This window comes from Pelodiscus sinensis, chromosome 2 (assembly GCF_049634645.1).
Source record: "Pelodiscus sinensis isolate JC-2024 chromosome 2, ASM4963464v1, whole genome shotgun sequence".
Taxonomy (NCBI): Eukaryota; Metazoa; Chordata; order Testudines; family Trionychidae; genus Pelodiscus; species Pelodiscus sinensis.
In genome coordinates this window covers 186,706,701-186,712,700 of record NC_134712.1, presented here as the reverse complement: position 1 = coordinate 186,712,700, position 6,000 = coordinate 186,706,701, and positions in this window count along the sequence as shown.

Genomic DNA, 6,000 nt, shown 5'->3' with positions numbered 1-6,000 from the left:
CCTGTAATTTAGCAGAGAAAGTCATAAGATGCAGTGGCTGGAAACAGAAGCTAGCTATGTTCAGACTAGAAGTACTGCACAGATTTTTAACAGTGAGGGTAATTAAAAATGGCTACAACTTAGCTGGGGATGTGGTGGATTCTCCATCTTTTAAATCTATTGGATGTGTTTATAAATATATGCTCTGTCAAGCTTAGACAGAAGCTATGGGCTTGATAACAGGTATTTCAGGATAAAATTCTGTGGCTTGTGTTATTCAGGAGGGCAGATTAGATGATCAAAATGGTCCTTCTGGCATTAAATCTACTCATACTTTAAGTTATGTTCTGGAGATGGGCCAGTCATAGAAATGATGATTTAAAAAAAATTGCGAAGAAGCCTAGAGCAGGTGTCGCCATACTGCTCAAATTCACAGATAATGTGTAAGGAGGTCTAGGTTGCATATAATATGTGGGTGTGAAGTCTAACAAGTCTAAGGTGGTTTAACTTACTGTCTTAATAGGCAGCTGAAAAAGGTGTAAATTTCACCACTTAAAATTCGCTTAAATTCACCTAGACTTTCTTTTGAATTTGACTTTTGATGTAGAACTTGACACAAAGCCAAAATGTAATAGGAAACCAAACCAGATAAAGGTGAGAAACAGAGCTGGGGAGGGAACCTGTGTGGGTTGGTTTGGTAGGAGTTTCAAACAACTGGATTTTTGACATATTATCTTGCTAATGCAGCCAAAAGGTTATGAGTAGGTGAAATACTGAGATCAAAGGTTAAGAAAATTAACCAGGTTGACAATAACTTGAAGAAATATATTGCTGTATATTATATAGAATAAAAAATATCACATTATTGTCTGGAGATAAAAAAACAATGGAGAAAGGCACAAGATGATAGCGGAAGGCAGGATGGAGCAAAGAAGTATGGAAATAATTATGTAGATTTTTATTTGTTTTTCCACTTGAGACAAATTACTTTGGACACTGCCTTGATTTCTGTTTCATATAAATACATTCAGTTAGGTTGGCTGTTTCCAGCCTCTCTCACTTCTCTCCTCTGACTCCTGTTCTCATCTCTATCTCCCATAAAGAACTCAACTTTTCTCTTTGAGTTTGTCAGGGCTGTTCCCCACTCTGGCACTCTGAGTGCAGAAGGTGAGGACCCACAAGAGAGTTTTAAAAAACCTTGCCTCTACAGGCACTGATTATAAAAACCTTCCCCCCAGAATCACAATACACAGATTTTGGGGAATCGCTGCCACCATCAAGTGATTTTTATCTCTAAAAAACCAGGGGTGAACACTTGAATCCACCCCCAGGAGTACCCTTTTGTCCTAAAAGAGCTTGAAAAAAGAAATGAAGAAAACAAGCTGCAGTCTCTAGTAGCTGACCTCTCAGTCTGAGGCATGCAGATACACACAGACAGACAGACCTTCCATGACACGAGAATCAAATCATCACCTTAAAAAAGTGATTTTTATTACAAAAGATATACTTAATCAAGCATACCTGTTTGCAGGATGTTACAGAGCAACTAAGGAAAACAAATTAAAATACAGAGGAAACTCTCTGGGAACAATGCTAGATGGTAAATGGGGAGGAGAGGCATAGATTCACACAGAGCAGTTCAAACCAAACCACCAAATAAAGAAAACCCTGAATGCGACTAGATTCACTTTTTGTCCCTTTACTTATTTCCAAATTTCAATTTGTTCAGTCAACTTCTATTCCCCGAATTCCTTGGAGGCATAGTAGTCCTGTCTGGGTTTTAATCATTTTGTGTCTCTCAACTCCTGGTTTAACTCACCTCCCCCCCCAAAGAAAGCAGGCAACTAGTGCATCTAGACCTAAAAACTAGTTCGAATTAGTGTTTTGCTAATTCAAACTAGCATGTTCACATTGAGTGGACCCTGAACCAAGGTTAAGGATGGCCGGAAGCAGTGCCGGCAGGGCATCAGATTAGGACTTAGAGCATGGAGCTGCTGTCTCAGGCTAGCCGAGCGCTGTGCTTAAAGGGTCTCGACCTCCACCCCAGACAGACAGTTCTCAGGGGTTCCCCGCTCGCTTCTCTAACTCGATGAAGGACAGCAAAGCAGTCCTGTCTTGGAGTGCCCTGAATGCCCGAACTCAGCACATCACAGCACTCGGCCATAAGCCCGGCTGCACTTGCCGCAGGCTACCATCCGGGGAGGTGGGTCAATCGGGGGGCTGCAGGAGAGGAGCCCGCAAAGCCACCCCAGTCCTCCCCATCAGGGGCTCGTACCCCATTCCTCCCTCACCTCCTTCCACTTACCCCTCCCTAGCCCCCCTTCCTGATGTACAAAATAAAGGACACGTGTTCAAAAATAGAAACTCTCTTTATTTAAGAAAACTCGGGGAGACTGGGAAAAGGAGGTGGGAGAGGGGAAGAGAGAGGGTGGAAGAGGGGAGGGCAACTAAAATGATCAGAGGTTTGGAACAGGTCCCATATGAAGAGAGGCTAAAGAGAAGTTAGATAAATTAATGGAGGCTGGGTCCATGGAGTGGTATTAGCTAGGGGGTAGGAGTGGTGTCCCTGCCCAAAGTTTGTGGAAGGCTGGAGAGGGATGGCATGAGACAAATGGCTTGGTCACTGTCTTCGGTCCATCCCCTCCAGGGTCCCTAGGGTTGGCTGCTGTCGGCAGACAGGCTACTGGGCTAGATGGACCTTTGGTCTGACCCAGGATGGCCATTGTAAGCTCAGGGCTCAGGGTCGGGGGTCTCAGTGGACCACCTTGATTTTCATGCACACCTGCTCCTGGGTGGCCAGGCTGGCAGCTCTCCTGCCCTAGACAGCCACTTTCCTGTGCCTAGTGCGGAGATCGTGGACGAGGTCCACGATGTCTGCACTAGCCCAGGCGGGTGCCTGCCTCTTGTGGTCCCGGGGAAGCTCCCGGGAGCCGCCAGCCTGGTCCCGGAAAGAGGGAGAGGGCTGGGGGGCATCGGGTGGCTGGCTCGAGCCATGCCAGGTGTAGGGTCTGCTAGCTGGGTGCTGGCAGGCTTGCACCTGGCATGTGCACTGTAGCCAGCCCGTGCCCCTTTAAGGGCTCCGGGGCCAGGAGGGGGGCAATAGAGTTTCCCTGGTGTTGGCCAGAGTGGCCACCAGGGAAAGCTGGGAAGGGCTAGCCTCCCACTAGTTCGAATTAAGGGGCTACACACCCCTTAATTCAAACTAGTAAGTTCGAACTAGGCTTAGTCGTCGTACAATGAGGTTTACCTAGTTCGAACTAAGCGCTCCGCTAGTTCGAATTAAGCTCGAACTAGCGGAGCGCTAGTGTAGCGCCTATCAAAGTTAATTCGAACTAACGTCCGTTAGTTCAAATTAACTTTGTAGTGTAGACATACCCAGGCAAACATACACAGTAATAGCAAATATTTTGCCACTACGACTGAATGGAAGGGGGCTTTGCTATCTGTTGATTTTGCTTCACTGACAAAAATGCATAAGTTTCTTAGGTAATGGCTAAAGAAAAGGTTAAGGAATTAATACAGTGTTCATAAAAGAAACCATACCTTTAGTGGAAGTTTGCAAACTGTAAAGAAGGGGTGGGGAACCTAAAGTCTGGAGATTGGATGTGCCCCCCGGCTTGTCTGGATCTGGCTTCCCCAGGTTCAAGAGTCTCCCTTGGGGAGCCTGTGCTGGTGCTGGTGCCTCTCCCCTGGAGGCTGGAGCACACAAAATTGACTAGCTTGAGCCTCCCCTAGGCTCTGGTGTGCAAGAGGAATGGGGGGTGTGTCTTTCTCAAGGGTGGGCAATAAGTTTTGATGAGGGACCACTCCAAGAATTTGGAAAGTGGTCAAGGACTGCACCCTTCCATGTTAATGCAGAAGGTGCGGGGTCTGGGTTAGAGACTGGGTGCAGAAGTAAACTTGCAGTAAGGGACTGGGGTGCAGGAGAGTGTGTGAGGTCTGGGAGGGTATGTCTACACTACCCCGCTAGTTCGAACTAGCGGGGTAATGTAGGCATACCGCACTTGCAAATGAAGCCCGGGATTTGAATTTCCCGGGCTTCATTTGCATAAGCGGGGCTCCGCCATTTTTAAATCCCCGCTCGTTCGAACCCTGGAATGAGGAGTAACGGTAGTTCGAACTAGGAAGCCTAGTTCAAACTACCTAGTTCGTGCCGCGTGTAGCCGCACGGCACAGGGTTTGAACGAGCGGGGATTTAAAAATGGCGGAGCCCTGCTTATGCATATGAAGCCCGGGAAATTCAAATCCCGGGCTTCATTTGCAAGTGCGGTATGCCTACATTACCCTCCTAGTTCGAACTAGGAGGGTAGTGTAGACATATCCGGAGGGAGTTTGGGTGAAGGAGGCAGTTGTGACCTGGGTTAGGGGATTAGGGTGCAGGAGTTTGGGTTGTGACCTTGGGCAAGAGGGGCTTATGGCCTGGGGAAGGAGACTAGGGTGTAGGAGTGGAGTGGAGGGGTTTGGGCTGTGACCTAGGACAGGAGGGGGTTGTGACTTAGGGAAGTGGTCTGGGGAGCAGAGGTATAGGCTGTGATCTGGGGCAAGAGAATTGGGGTGCAGGATCTGGGAGGGGATATGGGTGCGGGGGGGAGGGAGGCAAAGGGTTTGAGTTGTGACCTGTGACAGGGGATTGGGATGCAGGATAGGGATGTTAGCTGATTAACCAATTAACCAATAAGCAAAAGCTTACAAGTTAATGCTATAGACTACATGCATTCCCCCCACCCTGCCAATAATTTTTTTAGCAGGCTGGCCAGCAGCCAGGCCTAGTCTTGGCTCATGCTGGGTCCAGGACCTAGTCCTGATACATTTAAAGTGTCTTAGGAGCCAGGTGAGCAGGCAGTCTGGCTCAGTTTTGGCTTGTGCCAGGTCTGGGAGCTCAGCCCTGGATAGGGACTGTTACCACCCTGCACTGCTGCCTCTGACACAGGGTTATATGGAAAGGAGGAGACAAAGGGTTGGGATGTCACAGGCTGGCTTTGGTTGGGAGACTTACCTGTTTGACTCCCAGCTAGCAGCCTTCCCAACACACTCCCTGCCTGCCATGCCTCCGCACTGGCTGCAGGGGTCACATGGTTTTTGAACAGCTATGAGATCAGAAGGGAGGGAGGAGAGTGCTTTGCAAACCACCTATTGACAACAGGCAGCTCCCATTGGTGGAAACAGGCAAATGGGATTGTGGAGGGGGCAGGAGCAGTGCACGGACCCTTTCTTCTCTCTCTTGGGGTGACAACTGTTCAAACATCCCCGCAATAGCTGCATTTCTCAGTATTGTGCGGGAGGCAGGCAGAGAGTCAGTGGACCAAATCTGGTGGCTTGGCTGAATTTTTCCCAAACCTGTTTTTTCTGTTCCTCAATCATGGGCCACGGGTTTGTTTGGTTTGGTTTTTTTTGGCTTCCCACTTGTGTGTAGCCCCTGACTGATTTTTGGATAGGTCCCTGACCCAAAAAAGGTTAAAAAGGATCTGCGGCATCTTTCCACATCACTCCCTCCAACACAGATACATGTAACAAAACAAAGAGATTATTAAAAAGCAGACTTAATCTTCTAAGATTAAACATGGAGAGGGCTAAAGGAGTAGCTGGCTCTGGATCTAGAGTAGGGCCAGGCTAGGACTTGGATTCCAGGGTGAAGAATCAGATTACAATTTAGTTGTTTCCAGAAGATTTGAAGTCCAAAGACCAGAAATCTCATTAGATTAATCTTGAATGAGCATTGTGTGATCAGTTTCTCTCATGAAGTACTAGCTCAAGATGGCAGAGACTTCACAAGAACAGTTTTAAAGATTTTGGACTTTTCTGTTCAGACTCACAATTGAAACAACAGCAGTAAGTTTAGATCTAAAGCCTTGTATATACATAACAATTACATGGAAGCAAATTGGTTTAAAAACTGATTGAATTCAAATGATGCTATTTCAGTTTATTAATTTAAATTATTCTAAATCTAAAGGATTCTAAACCACCCTATGATGCTTAGATCTACATTCTGTATAACACAGGCTGAAGATCAACTTCTCC